The 16,935-nt window shown below is 52.5% G+C and overlaps 1 long non-coding RNA gene across 2 annotated transcripts; it reads right to left on the bottom strand.

Annotated features, from left to right (window-relative positions):
* Positions 1-8,445: 8,445 nt before the first annotated feature.
* LOC135412566 (uncharacterized) lies at positions 8,446-12,566 on the bottom strand. 2 transcript variants are annotated; one of them, XR_010429742.1, is made up of 5 exons: positions 12,419-12,566; positions 11,335-11,457; positions 9,631-9,762; positions 8,927-9,100; positions 8,446-8,671 (listed from the first exon to the last, which is right to left on the bottom strand). It is a non-coding gene; the product is annotated as an uncharacterized LOC135412566 (long non-coding RNA). The 2 variants fall into 2 exon arrangements; XR_010429741.1 differs by having other exon boundaries at positions 9,631-10,165.
* Between the last annotated feature and the right edge of the window lie 4,369 nt (positions 12,567-16,935).

A 16,935-nucleotide genomic window follows, 5' to 3' on the forward strand; every position in this document is an offset into this window, starting at 1 on the left:
TATTCAATTTTGGGAGTTGGACTGCCCATTTCAGCTCTAGGATTCCTGCAAGGTAACATCAACCCTTTTCCCCAGGAAAGAAAGCCCTTACCTTTTTGGTTTCAGGTGCAGTTGGTGGGCCAGCCTGGGCACTCGGTGGGCAGCAAGAGCTCTCTGTGCTGGCAGCTTTGGTCTGGGAGGAATCCTCGTCTGTATTCAATTCTGGGTCTTGGACTGGCAATTTCACTGCAGGACTTCTGCAAGCGAACAACAGCCCTTTCTCCCAGGCAAGAAAGTGCTTACCCTCAGGGTCTCAGGTGCAGTTGGTGGGCTAGCCTAGGCACTCCATGGGCAGCAACATCTCTCTGTCCTGGCACCTTTTGTCTGGGAGGAATCTTCATCTGGATGCAATTTTGGGAGTCGGACTGCCAGTTCCAGCACAGGATTCCTAAAAATGAACAACACTCCTTTTCCACAGCAAAGAAAGCACCGGCCCTTTTAATTTCAGGAGCAGGTGGTGGGCCAGCCTGGGCACTCCTTAAGCAGCAAGAGCTTTCTGGTGTGGTAGCTTTTGTCTGGGAGGTATCTTTGTCCGTATTCAATTTTGGGAGAGTCTAGATGTTTCCTGTTTGATCTCTATGACTTTGGAAGTCTCAGCTGTCAGTTCCAGCTTTTTAGTTTTGGGGTTTTTTTCTCTTTTTTTCACTGATGCCTGCAATTGTTTTCTGGGTGGTTTTGTTTCTTTGTTTTTGCAAGAAATTTTTGGCTAAAGGTGTTCACAATTCTTTATGAAAAGTCAAGAGAAAAAATTATAGCCCCTAAGTTGCAGAATTAATGGTTAAATTACATTACTTCTCATTAATAATCATTCACAGAAACAAATGAACACGAGACAATCTTCAAAGCGCATGGATGCAACTTGTATCTGCCCCGCAAAGCCCTGCTCTCCTGCCTGAACATTCCTGAGCAGTCTTCCTGAGAGCACTGCAGAACCCTTGCCTCAATCAGCTCAGCATTGCAGCATGCTAATGATGCATGGCAAGGAACCTGGGCACTGATTCCTGAGTCTACATGTTGGGGAGAGCAGTTCAAGGCTACATCACACTTCCTGAACATGTGCTTTTGTACAGAGGAGGACATGGACCAATACTATGGAAAGTTGTGCCCTTCCCCTTCTCCCCTGCTGACAATAACCACACAAGGCACTAGCTAAGGCTCAAAGGGGGCTTGTCCCAGTCCAAGTGACTCAGTGAAAGGTGAGCTGGGGAAAAAGAACAGCAAAAGCCCCAGCCAGCAGGGCATTCTCTTGCTTCCAAGGCAGGACCAATTATCTCTCTAGGAAAAGGGAAAGAGGCAAGGGTTCATCAAGCAATGCACAACTTAGCAAGTGAGTTTAACAAATACCATCAGGTTTTGAGCACAGAGGAAATAAAACTCACTGTTTTTAATAGCAAAATATCTGTGGAAATTCCTGGCTTGGTACAGCAGTGAGCTTCCTCCAGCCTCTCATACTTACGGATTTATCAGAAGCAGCAGTTTCAGGTGCCTTCCTTTGGAGACCAGCCCCAAAGCAGAAACTCCTTTTGACTGCTCCTCAGAGAGCCTCCCGGAACTCTGGGTTCTCAGCAAAGTGACCCCCTCCCCTGCGTCCTGGCTCCCCTGCCCAAGCACCTCCAATGCTTATATTCCACCTCACTCCCTGTTTTGCATATTCATATCAGTAAAAGACACCTCTGAGCTCTTCCTCCCGTCCGAGCTGCATCTTCCCTGCACCCCCACACTCCCCCACCTGGTCACATGCACTACTCCCCTCTCCTGCACTGCCTCTTGGCACAGGGCTCATCTCTTGGCACCTTCCTTGAGCGATGATCCATCTCCAGACACACGCAGGGGCTTCCTGCAGCTGCTGCAAGGTGCTCTCACCATCACTGCTCGAGAGACTCCCTGCAATGGGCTGCTCCCCTGCAAAAGCTCCCACATGAAGTGCTCCCAGCTGCTCCCCCAGTGGGGCCTCCCCCTCCTCATCCTCACTGGCCCCCCCTGGGGCTGCCCCGCAGGGGAGGGGAGGGCACGTGGAGCCACAGGCCAGGGGGAGGGACGAGCTCGAGGGGGCGGAGCCAGGCGCCTCCTCTGGGGCCGACTGCAGTACTCCGTGTTCAGCAGCAGGTGGCAGCAGTGGGTTAAATCCCAAATTGGCCCAAAATTTGACCCAAAAAATGCAAAAAAATCCACCAAAACTCATCAAAAATGACACAAAATCACTCCTCAGAAATGACCAGAAATTGACCCCAAAACCCCAAAAAACTGACACCAAGACTTAAACAAATCATCTCAAAAATTGACTCAAAATTGACCCAAATCTGCCCAAAAAAATGACCAGAAACTCATCCAAATCACCCGAAAAATGACTCAAAAACTGACTCAAATCTCCTCAAAAAATGATCAGAAAGTGACAAAAAATCTACCGAAAAAATGACCAGAAACTCAAACAAATCTCCCCAAAAAATGACCAGAAACTGACCCAAATCTCCCCAAAAAATGACCCAGAATTCACCCAATGTCAAGGTTTGAGATAGTCCCAAAATCCAATCCCCTAGTCTAAGCCCCCTCCCACATCTCAACCTAAAGTGAGATGGGTTTTTTCCAGACAAAACACACCAGACTCAAAGTGGGGGAAAGGGAATATATTACAATGACTGCACAAATAAATACCATATCACATTATACACACAATCACAACTATCTCTACCATGGCATATAGTATTTACAATGGACCAGATCTCTTCTCTCCTCCAAATAAAAGTCCAGGAGGGAAAGAAGGACAGATCCCTTCCAGTCCTTAAGCAGCAGCTCCTCTTCTGTCCTCCATGCAGCAGTAACTGGGTTGTTGTAGCTGGATCTCTGTTCAACATACACAAGGGGGTCTCCAAGCCCCTCGGCTCTCCTTCGGTCCAAGCAAAGGCCTCACCTGTGGACTGCCAGCAGGGACCAGACTCGCATCACCACAGGCATATCACGAAATGCAGGAGCATCTTCGTGAAAGTCCTTTCCTCAGGGGATTCACCCCTGAGTACATCTTGGGCAGCATTCAGTTGCAAGCCTTTGCCTCAAGAGTTCTACCAGAGCTCCTGTGCTCTGTCTCAGGCTGCCAGGCTTGTCAGCAGCAGCGAGGGGGGCCAAGGTCAACCCCCCCCATTCCATCTGGCGTCCCGGTCCAGCTCCAGGACGCTCTGAGCTTCTCAGCTCAGAGCTCACCCTTCTCAGCTCACCCTTCCTCTCTCTCTGGTTCTGCATGTCTAAAACTCTTCTCCTAAATAGGAGTCCACGTCCTCCTTTCCAGAGGTCTCAAAGGAGCGCAGGAGCGCCCATTGGGCAGAACTTCAAAACTTCCAGGGGTTCCACCCCTTGGGGTCTACCACTTTTCTTAGCCTATGGGGGAAAACAAAGTCCAAACCACTACACCCAAATCTCCCAAAATAATGACCCGAAACTGACCAAAATCTCCACAAAAAATGAACGGAGATTCACACAAATCTCTCCAAAAAATGACCGAAAACTCACCCAAGTCTCCCAAAAAACTGACCATATACTGACCCAAAATTACCCCAAACAATGACCCAGAACTCACCCAAATCTCCCCAAAAAATCACCCAAAAGTCAGCCAAATCTCCCCAAAAAATGACCAGAAACTGACCCAAATCTCCCCCAAAAATGACCAGAAACTGACCCAAATCTCCCCCAAAAATGACCAGAAACTGACCCAAATCTCCCCCAAAAATGACCAGAAACTGACCCAAATCTCCCCCAAACATGACCAGAAACTCACAAAAAATAACCCCAAGAAATGACCAGAAACTCACCCCAATCACCCCAAAAATGCCCCAAACTTTATTTCTTTTATTAGGAACAAATCCCTCCCTTTGCTCCCCTCTGGCCCCACACAGCCCCAGTTCAGCTCTCAGGGAGTTCTGGTTCTGGGCAGCGACTCCTCTGCCTCTGCTGGGGTGGCAGCAGCTCCTCTCAAGGGCATTAGAGGGACCCCAGAGCCCCTATAGAGACCCCAGACCCATTACAGGGACCCCAGAGCCCCTACAGAGACCCCAGACCCATTATAGGGACCCCGAAGCCCCTACAGAGACCCCAGACCCATTATAGGGACCCCAGAGCCCCTACAGAGACCCCTGACCCATTATAGGGACCCCAGAGCCCTCCAGAGCCCCTTGCTGGGTCCCAGCAGCTCTTCTCCCCCCCAAACCCACCTTTCTGGCTGCAGCTGCTTTTCTTCTCTGGCTCCCCTTCCTTCCCCAGGGAGGTTTTCCTTGTTCTTGGGCCAGGCTCCAGCTGCAGCTCAAGGGCAAAGCTGCAGCTACAATTCCCCTTTGGGTTTTCACCCAAAAAACAGAGGCTTGGGCCAAACTCTGCCCAGGCACTCGCTGAACACGAGACATCAAACAGAGCGCACAGAATAAAATGCATCAAACTCTAAATCATGTTACAATGACTGTCCACCCCAGTCTAGCACTGACATTAAAAACATCCAACCAATCAGAAAGACCTCCAACCATCCCTTAGATAGAGAAAAGCACACAAGGAACAAATGCAAAAAGAAAAATTCCAAACAATGCTCAATTAAATAACCATGGACTGATATAAAACATGTTTAATGAACTTAAACCACTTCACTTCTTCCCACTATTCTCCATCAGAAATTAACCTTATTTAAGTTCTTCTTTTAACACTTCATTAAAACTGACTGAGAAGCAAATGGTTTGAACCAAACTTCATAACTTGATGACTTCAGGGTCTGTGCTCCTTGACTTCTGCTGAAGGTGTTTGGAACCCAGGCTTTGTTCTGGAGCTTTTCCCCAACCTAAAAACCCTTCTGCAGATGGGACTCCCTTCCCTCAGGGTTCGGTGGCCTCTGGTTTTCCTGAAGGCTGGGGGGGATCTGGGAGCCAAATCCCAAGGGCTCCAGCCCAGCCCTGCACACACACACCCATTTCCAGCTGCTCACATCTCACGGGGCCACCACCACTCAGCACATTTGCACCCAAACACCCCTCTGAGCTCATGGCACTGGGTTTGAGGGACTCAAAAATGATCAGTCTGCTGGTTTGCCCTCAGAAGATCCAATGATGCATTTCTATTTTCATGACAATGTCACCTGTAAAACACAAACATATTTCTGCTTCATGTGCAATTTAAAATTCAAAGACATAGAAACATTCCTCTAGTTCAAAGGGAAATATACACTCCTATTTCTAAAGCCAAACAAACATTTCCCCATGCTAATGGGGTTTGGACTTCAAAGAGAACCTGGCAGTAGTCCCTGCAAAAAACTTCCAGAACTGTCAAAATACAAACCCTCTCCTTCTCCCCCCCCCGTTTGTGCTGCAGCTCCAACCAATTTGGGCTATTTAGGTAAACAACTGCCCAAACCAGTTGGTAAGGTTATCTCCTGAGCTTGGCTTTCCTCACTCCCCCCTTTGTTTTAGTAGTTTATTCACAGGAAAATCATCTCTTTCTAAATTTGTAACATTCCAAATTTCACTTGAAACAACTGTAAGAATGTCTTCAAAACACAGTTGGCACTTCAAAGGTGTATAAAATTTAAGACAAATGGCAAATAAAATAAGTACTTAGTGATACCAAAACCACACTGAGCTTAGGATGTTCTCAAAAACCAGAGTCCACTTCCAAGTGAAGCTGTTGCTGCTCCCCTCCCTGGGCACTGTTCAAGGAGAGCCCAGCACAGGAAACAAGAAGTACCACAGGCTCATTTTTAAACATCAAAGCTGCAGTTCTGGATTATCCCCACCAGGACAGTCCCTGGAAATGGAATTCAGTAACAGCTTTTAGGCACTCTCAGATTCACAGTTATTGCAACAGTTCATGACTTTCTTTCTTAAATCATATCTCAGGATTTCCCTGAATTATTACAGTGGAGGAAACAAACCTTCTCCTAACAGGAGCCAACCAAGCAAACAGAGAAGCAAAGCTGACAGCTGCACACACGGACTCAACAGCCCTGCACAAGCCCAGGAGTGGGGGGGAAATATCCTTGAGAGCACTGCTGGATTGCAAAAAGAAGTCAGTCACATCAACTTTGTAACAAATAAAAAAGAGAAGCCAAAATAAATAACTGTAGACAGGGTATTAAACACCTTGAGAATACCAATAAGAAAAAAATAAGAATAAAGGCATCTATTTGAAGTACAAAGAGTTTGGGAGACACCATTTGTTTGCCACGAAGCCTTTATTTTGTTGGCTCTTCTATAGTTAGAATCCAAACCTCACCCTCCCACAAAAAGCAGAAAACCTCTTCAGAGAGTTAGGAGACGGAGTCACTTTGGATTAATGGGCAGAATATCTCTGGAGACAAAATAAAGCAGAGAAAATAACCCCATCCTCACCAGCAGAGCTGCCTCCCCACTGCCTGCCCCTGGAGACTTGCTCTGGGGGTGACCAAGCCTGAAGTCTCCTGCCTAGTCCTGGGCACCACAGCACCACTGAGTTCCTAAAAATATCACAGGTTGGGCAGGTGCTTGGATTTTGTCTGGATTAACTCCCCCCTTCCTTTCCATGTGCTGCACTACTCATTCCGATGGTGCTTGTACTCCCTGACCCATTCCCTCCCCCATCCAACCATCCCTTTGCCCTCTCTGACAAGGACAGTGGCTCCAGGTGTTCTGCCACGCTCCCAGGGCACAGGGGGGGACTGTGGAGCCACCCTCGAGGGGGGAAACGTGCCCTGCCTGCCCTGCCCAGGGAAAGGGAACTGCCCCCAGTGTTCCCCAGCCCAAGGCACCCTTGGAAATATCCCCTGCAATGGGACACTCAGGGACAGCAACAAGCACTGCACGAGGCTGCTCTGGCACAGCACCAATTTTAGCCTCAGCTTTTCTCTGGACCACTGCACTTTGTTTGCCACCTCATCCTGCAGTCAGAACTTGCTGTCCTTGTAACCTTTCAGGGTGACCATAAATCACAGAGGCCTCTGCTCCAGCACCCACGAGGGCCTGAACCATCTGACAGGATCCATTTTTCCAGGGAATTCAAAGCTCCACCTGAGGACCAGGGTCTTTTCTCACCCATCCCTGTGCTGGAGCTTGGCCTCCATCTCACTCTGCTCTCAGTTCTCTCCATGGTTGAACACTGGCAGCCCTGGCCCTGGGTGGAGCTCGGCATCCTGATCCCATCCCTCCTGGCCCCGGAACCGCTGGCTCAGCAATGGGGGGCCCTCCATTGCCAAGGGCACGGTCCCGTCGGGGCTCACGGGGGGAGCAGGAGGGCGAAGGGCTCCAGCCCTGCTGCTACAACCTTCCACCACTACAGCCAACAGAGGGGCCTCTCCAGCCCTGCCTCCCAAGGCATCCTGAACAAACCCAGCCCAGCTCCACAGGACAAACTGCTCCCTGCCTGCACAGTCCAGTCTAATCCCAGAGGCTCCCAGATCATGCAAAACAACTGCCCAGGGGAGCAGAGACTCCAGTCCATCTCTTCCTAGCACAGGTTTGGGTGAGTTTGGCAAAGAGACAAACTGAGGAATTCCCCAATGTTTTCCCAGTTTAACCCCTGTCACACCAATCACCTTAACAGTGCCAGTCCTTAATTCTCCCTCTCTTGGGTTAAGGACTGAGCAAGTTAGACCTGTGTCTGACCAGGACATGTGCAAACCAAATGGTGGGGACTGGAACACACACCTGGCACTCCTGCAGCTCTCACAGTCACATTCCAGAGAAAACAGCCAATTGGACCCTCACTGCTCATTTCTTAATCCCAATCCCACACTTCTTTGGCACTTGGAGCACCACTTTTATCACCCAATGACAGCCCATTAGAGAGCTCCATGTCTAGCAGGGACAGGGACCCCTGGGATACTCTCAGCAATGCCTGAATCCATGGCAGGGACCTTGCTTTGAGCTCCCCAGGGCCGGGCACCCCGAGGATCTCCCCGAATAATCCTTTCGGTGCGCGCTGGAGTCCTCGGGGTGCCCCAACCCGGGGGGCACCAACAGCACTGTCCCTCCAGGGGCCCAATTTGGTCCTAAACTGCAGGGGGATCTTGCCTGTGTCCCAGACTGGTCCGGGGATCTGAGGCCCTTCCCGAGAAAATCTCGGTGCCGGCGTGAAGGGCCAGAGATCCCTTGGAGCCACGGGAGAGCAGGCACAGAGTCCCTCCTGGGGGGGCAATTTGCCTGCCTGAACTCAGCTCTTCAAAGAAGCCTCTAAGACTCAGCTGGTGAGTTTTAGAAGCCAGGCATTCCTTGCTTACAACACCCTGCCATGATCCCAGCCCCACAGGGGTCCTGGCAATCAGCTCCCAAAGGGCACACACAGGTGTCTCCACTGGAGCTGATGGGAGGGGTCAGCATTACAGGAGGGTTCATTTTGCTTCCCTGCATTCCTGTTCCACATTCAGGACAATCCCAACACTTATCACCATGCACACCTACCCTTAGAAGGTTTCCAAGGAGCTCCACCGAGGGCCTTCCCAGGTCTGCTCTGTCTGGAGCCCTCCAAGTCCTCAGTGCCTGCCTGAGGAACCTCAACACAACTCACCTGCTTACACAGCAACTTGGTGCTGCTTGCCTGCTGCCTCACTTCCCTTCTTCCTTCTTCCTTCACCTCCCTTGGTTTGTCCCTTTCAATCCCTGGGCTCAGCTCTGTGCACTTTCCAGGCTCCATCCCACTGCAAAAAGGATTAGCCCTTGTTACATCTCAACACTCAGATATCATTCCCCCTTTTTTCTTGACACTGGGCCATCAGGCCAGGGTCTCATTATTTAAAGCACAGTTTGACTCCTCAGTGACAACAACTGACAGCCCTGAATCCTAACACAGGCTGAGACACAAACATGGATGGGAACTCTGAAGGATCCACTTTGTTCTGCTCACCAATCAAAAGCAGCTTTCTGAACTGAAGGACCTTGTTCTGCAACTTTACCTGCTGTAAATGTGACCCACCAGACCTGCAAAGGCCCTTCCCACTTCCCCTGCAGGGCTGGCAGTGCCACCACTGGACACGGCCCTAGGGGCTGGGCAGGAACGGAGGGGCTGGGGCGTCCAATCCATCGGCCCAGGCGGCACCAGGAGTTCCTGCAGTTCCTGAGGGGAGAGCCTCAAGCCAACAAAGGATTAGGAACAGCATTTGAAACTTTAATATGTATATCCCCTGGGAGATGGGGAGTTGGACAAGGCCCACTGGTGCAACAAGGACACACTCAAGGCTGTCTATTCAAAGGATCTACCAGCACTCAAAAGCTGTCACTACCCTTCTTTCAGTGGTAACTCACAGGAAACTCTGTTTGCCAAGAGCCTCCAGCAGGATTTCCAGCTTTTGGGGCTCCCTTTTAACCATTTTTCTCATCACTGTAGCTGGGACTATCACCTGCCCTACAGGGGGAACAGCCCACAAAGTTCCCCATCAGGGATGCCATTAACTCAAAGTCCCTTCTCAGGGGGGTCACTGCACACCTTGTCCTTTGTTTGCCCTCCCCACCAAAGATGCTTCCAACAGTTCTGACACATCTGGCACACCCAGAGCTCTCCTCAGGGAATACTTCACCTCCTTAAAGGCTGCCCTTGCACCATCTAGCCAAGGCAGCAAATGCTTACAGGCTATTTGAGAAGTTGCCATAACAGTCTTACCACACATGCAGAGGGAGCAATCCAGAGTCCAGCCCGTCCCACCATTCCCAGGAAGGCAGTTCAGGGGCTGGCTGGGGCTCAGGGAGGAGTCACGGGGCTTCTCTTCTTCCTGCCCGCTTGCCCCATTTTCTCCTGCAAAAGCAAAGGTCTCTTGGCTTTCCTTGCTCAAGGACATGCAGCAAAGGCCATCTTTGCAATCTAATCCTGGAAACTACTCCAGGTTGTCATTTCAGGGGGTTCTCTCAGGTCCTGCACTAATCAATCCCCTTGGCCATTGGTTTCTTGGCAGGTTCTGGCATTCACCTTCTACAAGCAAACCAGGAGGAGCAAATTCAGCTGTTCCTGCAACCAATCCAGTCTGGCATTCTGATTTGAAAGGATACTGGCTTGGCCTTACCAGGAGAGATCCCACATCAGGGGTAATACCTACAGGTCCTGCCCTCTTCCACTCTCCTGCAGTTCCACTGGCCCACACCACAGGAACAACTGCAGCTACCACTTCAGTCGGGGCCTTGCTGCTGACAGGAGTTATTCCCTGCACAACAAGAGCTGCTGCTTGGACACATTTAGTTTCAGCAATTACAGTGTCAATAGCCCCAGTTTTCCATTTCATTTCTGCCTCAACTTTTCCAGTCCCTCTCTCTTACTAGCAGAGGTTTGGGTGAGTTTGGCAAACAGACAAACTGAGGAATTCCCCAGTGTTTTCCCAGTTTGACCCCTGTCACACCAATCACCTGAACACTGCCAGCCCTTAATTCTCCCTCTCTTGGGTTAAGGACTGAGCAAGTTGGACCTGTGTCTGACCAGGACATGTGCAAACCAAATGCTGGGGACTGGAACACACACCTGGCACTCCTGCAGCTCTCACAGTCACATTCCAGAGAAAACAGCCAATTGGACCATCACTGCTCATTTCTTAATCCCAATCCCACACTTCTTTGGCACTTGGAGCACCACTTTTATCACCCAATTACAGCCCAGTAGAGAGCTCCATGTCTAGCAGGGACAGGGACCCCTGGGATACTCTCAGCAATGCCTGAATCCATGGCAGGGACCTTGCTTTGAGCTCCCCAGGGCCGGGCACCCCGAGGATCTCCCCGAATAATCCTTTCGGTGCGCGCTGGAGTCCTCGGGGTGCCCCAACCCGGGGGCACCAACAGCACTGTCCCTCCAGGGGGCCAATTTGGTCCTAAACTGCAGGGGGATCTTGCCTGTGTCCCAGACTGGTCCGGGGATCTGAGGCCCTTCCCAAGAAAATCTCGGTGCCGGCGTGAAGGGCCAGAGATCCCTTGGAGCCACGGGAGAGCAGGCACAGAGTCCCTCCTGGGGGGGCAATTTTCCTGCCTCAAATCAGCTCTTCAAAGAAGCCTCTAAGACTCAGCTGGTGAGTTTAAGAAGCCAGGCATTCCTTGCTTACAACACCCTGCCATGATCCCAGCCCCACGGGGGTCCTGGCAATCAGATCCCAAAGGGCACACACAGGTGTCTCCACTGCAGCTGATGGGAGGGGTCAGCAGTACAGGAGGGTTCATTTTCCTTCCCTGCATTCCTGTTCCACATTCAGGACAATCCCAACACTTATCACCACACACACCTACCCTTAGAAGGTTTCCAAGGGGCTTCACCAAGGGCCTTCCCAGGTCTGCTCTGTCTGGAGCCCTCCAAGTCCTCAGGGCCTGCCTGAGGAACCTCAACACAACTCACCTGCTTACACAGGAACTTGGTGCTGCTTGCCTGCTGCCTCACTTCCCTTCTTCCTTCACCTCCCTTGCTTGGTCCCTTTCAATCCCTGGGCTCAGCTCTGGGCAGTTTCCAGGCTCCATCCCACTGCAAAAAGGATTAGCCCTTGTTACATCTCAACACTCACATATCATTCCCCCTTTCTTCTTAACACTGGGCCATCAGGCCAGAGTCTCCTTATTTAAAGCACAGTTTGACTCCTCAGTGACAACAACAGCTACAGCCCTGAATCCTAACACAGGCTGAGACACAAACATGGATGGGAACTCTTAACGATCCACTTTGTTCTGCTCACCAATGCAAAGGAGCTTTCTTAACTCAAGGACCTTGTTCTGCAACTTTACCTGCTGTAAATGTGACCCACCAGACCTGCAAAGGCCCTTCCCACTTCCCCTGCAGGGCTGGCAGTGCCACCACTGGACACGGACCCAGTGGCTGGGCAGGAACGGAGGGGCTGGGGCGTCCAATCCATCGGCCCAGGCGGCACCAGGAGTTCCTGCAGTTCCTGAGGGGAGAGCCTCAAGACAACAAAGGATTAGGAACAGCATTTGAAACTTTAATATGTGTATCCCCTGGAAGATGGGGAGTTGGACAAGGCCTACTGGGGCAACAAGGACACACTCAAGGCTGTCTATTCAAAGGATCTACCAGCACTCAAAAGCTATCACTGTCCTTCTTGCAGGGGGGCACTCAGGAAACTCTGTTTGCCAAGAGCCTCCAGGAGGATTTCCAGCTTTTGGGGCTCCCTTTTAACCATTTTTCCCATCCCTGTAGCTGGGACTGTCACCTGCCCTACAGGGGGAACAGCCCACAAAGTTCCCCATCAGGGATGCCATTAACTCAAAGTCCCTTCTAAGGGGGGTCACTGCACCCCTTGGCATTGCTTTGCCCTCCCCACCAAAGATGCTTCCAACAGTTCTGACACATCTGGCAGACCCAGAGCTTTCCTCAGGGAATGCTTCAGCTGCTTAAAGGCTGCCCTTGCACCATCTAGCCAAGGCAGCAAATGCTTACAGGCTGTTCTTAAAAGCTGCTATAACAGTCTTACCACACATGCAGAGGGAGCAATCCAGAGTCCAGCCCGTCCCACCATTCCCAGGGAGGCAGTTCAGGGGCTGGCTGGGGCTCAGGGAGGAGTCACGGGGCTTCTCTTCTTCCTGCCCGCTTGCCCCATTTTTTCCTGCAAAAGCAAAGGTTTCTTGGCTTTCCTTGCTCAAGTAGAGGCAGCAAAGGCCATCTTTGCAATCTAATACTGGAAACTACTCCAGGCTGTCATTTCAGGGGGTTCTCTCAGGTCCTGCACTAATCAATCCCCTTGGCCATTGGTTTCTTGGCAGGTTCTGGCATTCACCTTCTACAAGCAAACCAGGAGGAGCAAATTCAGCTGTTCCTGCAACCAATCCAAGCTGCCATTCTGATTTTAAAGGATACTGGCTTGGCCTTACCAGGAGAGATCCCACATCAGGGGTAATACCTACAGGTTCTGCCCTCTTCCACTCTCCTGCAGTTCCACTGGCCCACACCACAGGAACAACTGCAGCTGCCACTTCAGTCGGGGCCTTGCTGCTGACAGGAGTTATTCCCTGCACAACAAGAGCTGCTGCTTGGACACATTTAGTCTCAGCAATTACAGTGTCAATAGCCCCAGTTTTCCATTCCATTTCTGCCTCAACTTTTCCAGTCCCTCTCTTCCTAGCACAGGTTTGGGTGACTTTGGCAAACAGACAAACTGAGGAATTCCCCAATGTTTTCCCAGTTTGACCCCTGTCACACCAATCACCTGAACAGTGCCAGTCCTTCATTCTCCCTCTCTTGGGTTAAGGACTGAGCAAGTTGGACCTGTGTCTGACCAGGACATGTGCAAACCAAATGCTGGGGACTGGAACACACACCTGGCACTCCTGCAGCTCTCACAGTCACATTCCAGAGAAAACAGCCAATTGGACCATCACTGCTCATTTCTTAATCCCAATCCCACACTTCTTTGGCACTTGGAGCACCACTTTTATCACCCAATTACAGCCCAGTAGAGAGCTCCATGTCTAGCAGGGACAGGGACCCCTGGGATACTCTCAGCAATGCCTGAATCCATGGCAGGGACCTTGCTTTGAGCTCCCCAGGGCCGGGCACCCCGAGGATCTCCCCGAATAATCCTTTCGGTGCGCGCTGGAGTCCTCGGGGTGCCCCAACCCGGGGGCACCAACAGCACTGTCCCTCCAGGGGGCCAATTTGGTCCCAAACTGCAGGGGGATCTTGCCTGTGTCCCAGACTGGTCCGGGGATCTGAGGCCCTTCCCGAGAAAATCTCGGTGCCAGCGTGAAGGGCCAGAGATCCCTTGGAGCCACGGGAGAGCAGGCACAGAGTCCCTCCTGGGGGCCAATTCTGCTGCCTGAAATCAGCTCTTCAAAGAAGCCTCTAAGACTCAGCTGGTGAGTTTAAGAAGCCAGGCATTCCTTGCTAACAACACCCTGCCATGATCCCAGCCCCACGGGGGTCCTGGCAATCAGCTCCCAAAGGGCACACACAGGTGTCTCCACTGCAGCTGATGGGAGGGGTCAGCATTACAGGAGGGTTCATTTTGCTTCCCTGCATTCCTGTTCCACAGTCAGGACAATCCCAACACTCATCACCACACACACCTACCCTTAGAAGGTCTCTGAGGGGCTTCACCGAGGGCCTTCCCAGGTCTGCTCTGTCTGGAGCCCTCCAAGTCCTCAGTGCCTGCCTGAGGAACCTCAACACAACTCACCTGCTTACACAGCAACTTGCTGCTGCTTGCCTGCTGCCTCACTTCCCTTCTTCCTTCTTTCTTCACCTCCCTTGCTTGGTCCCTTTCAATCCCTGGGCTCAGCTCTGGGCAGTTTCCAGGCTCCATCCCACTGCAAAAAGGATTAGCCCTTGTTACATCTCAACACTCATTGCCCCTTTTTTCTTGACACTGGGCCATCAGGCCAGTGTCTCATTATTTAAAGCACAGTTTGACTCCTCAGTGACAACACCTGACAGCCCTGAATCCTAACACAGGCTGAGACACAAACACAGATGGGAATTCTTAACGATCCACTTTGTTCTGCTCACCAATCCAAAGGAGCTTTCTGAACTCAAGGGCCTTGTTCTGCAACTTTACCTGCTATCAGTGTGACCCACAGGACCTGCAAAGGCCCTTCCCACTTCCCCTGCAGGGCTGGCAGTGCCACCACTGGACACGGCCCCAGTGGCTGGGCAGGAACGGAGGGGCTGGGGCGTCCAATCCATCGGCCCAGGCGGCACCAAGAGTTCCTGCAGTTCCTGAGGGGAGAGCCTCAAGCCACCAAAGGATTAGGAACAGCATTTGAAACATTAATATGTATATCCCCTGGAAGATGGGGAGGTGGACAAGGCCCACTGGTGCAACAAGGACACACTCAAGGCTACCTATTAAAAGGTAATAGGCCAGAGATCCCTTGGAGCCACGGGAGAGCAGGCACAGAGTCCCTCCTGGGGGCCAATTCTGCTGCCTGAAATCAGCTTTTCAAAGAAGCCTCTAAGACTCAGCTGTGAGTTTTAGAAGCCAGGCATTCCTATACACTGTGAGATATTTTAAGGCTTATCTGACTGAAAAACATAAAGCTTTTATCATGGACACCTGACCTCCTACAGACAGCTCCTTTCCCCTTTCAGTACAAAATTATTTTCATGGAATCACTCAATAGGAAGTGCCCAGGAACCCCAGACTGTGCTTTTCAGAACAGAAAATAAACAGAAGAAAGGAGTTTTGCAGAAGTGTAACATACTCCAGAACAGACCTGACTTAATTTTACCCTTTGTGTTCAAATATTCCACAGAAAAGCTCCAGCAGGAGAGCTGGCACATTCCCAAGAGTATCCTGAAAGTCCCTTCCACAAGGGCTGTAGGAAAATCTCAGTTGTACGAGTCCCTTGTGCCTGCAGATGCCTGGGGATCCTCTCCATCCACCTCGTGCTCTCCCAACAGCAGAAAGGGTGCTGAGACAGGAGGAAGGAAACCTTTAGCATAAAGCTGGGGATGAATCTAAAGCTTCCTTTCCTGGGGAGCTTTGTGAAGTCTGCAGATGAGAAAGGGAAACTTTGCATCTCCTTTGGTGCAGGTGTCAACAGAGGCTGAGACTTTTTGCCTTTTTCAGACAACTGTGCCCTTTTTGGCTCCCTGGCAGCTCCAATGGCACCAGAACCCCCTTCCTGCACACCCACGGGTGTCACACACAGGCACCCACACACCTTTGCTCCAGCCCACACGGGGCCAACATTTCCTCACCCTGCACATCCCAAGGGCAGTATTTTTGCTAGAGAGCACAGCAACCCCCCTGTCCTTGCAAACTGCCTCCCTGCAAAACAGGAATCATTTTTCCTGGACACTTCCCCCACAGTCAAGGTCTTTTCAAACTGCTGTCGTGCCACCAAACCTGCTCAGGGTCCCTCCCAGCTTCTGCCTGTCCTTGCATTGAAAGGCACGGGCACATTCTACCTTCCAACAGCAAACCCAGCTCCTCCCTGGCAGTACAAGCCCTGCTCTTACCTGGACAGACTCCCGGGCTCGGCACAGCTGTGGCTCATGGAGCAGCTTCCCAAGGCCCTTCTCTCTCCCCGCAGGAAGCACAACTCGCCTCCGCCCCAGGGGAAACCTCGAGCGAGGCTGCAAATGGACACAGAACGAGTAAAAAGCATTAACGCAGCACAAAAAAACCCAAATTAAAGCAGTCTTTGCCTCATAACCCTGCACGGGGAAAGGGTTTGGGATCCCAAAGCAAAACCCGAGACACCCAGAGAGCACCAGCCCCGCAGCCCGGCCACGGCTCCCCCCGGGGTCCCCCGGCAGGTAAGGGGCTTACCCGGCCCCCGCTGCCCAGCACAAGGCGCCCCTAAACGCCCCCCGGCTCCCCCGGTCCATAACCCATCGGCCAAGGCGCTCTCCCCTCCGCAGCCCGGGCAGCAGCGGGGCCGCACCCGCAGCCCTCACACACAACCGCCCCCACCTGCCCCGCCGGCCCTTTATACCGCGGGCCGGCAGCGCTGCCCAATCAGCGCTCGAGCGCCTCCGCCCAATCCCAGCCCGCCTGGCCCTGCGGCCCCGCCCCGCCCGCTCAGCCCGGCCCCGCCCCCGTTCCCTCAGCGCGGCTCCCGCCGCCGCCGCAGCCCCGGCGGGCGCTGCTGGGGCCGGGGAAGGGCGGTGGGAGCTCCGCGGTCACGGCCCGGCCGGGAGCTCTCCCGGGACAAGGGGAGCGAGGCGGGCAGCGGGGGCGGCGGCGTTCTTGGGGGCGAGCAGGGTGGGGCCGAGCGGCGGGGCCGGGGCGAGTCGGGGGGCGGGGCCTGGGCGGGTCGAGGGGCGGGCCCGGCGCGATCCCGCGGCGCTTCGCTCTGGGCTCTGGGGCTGTTCCGGCTGGTTTTGGGTGCGGGTTTGGGGCACTGCGCACACCCTGCCCTGGTCACAGCCCCGCCCCAGCTCGCTGCACTGCCCGCACCCCTTGCTCAGCTCCGCGGGGATTTGTGCCTCCTCTGAAGGTGGCAAATGTCTGCAAAGCCAGTCGGGAAGCCAGAGAGCTGCAGCCCC

Source organism: Pseudopipra pipra, chromosome 4 (genome assembly GCF_036250125.1).
Source record: "Pseudopipra pipra isolate bDixPip1 chromosome 4, bDixPip1.hap1, whole genome shotgun sequence".
NCBI lineage: Eukaryota > Metazoa > Chordata > Aves > Passeriformes > Pipridae > Pseudopipra > Pseudopipra pipra.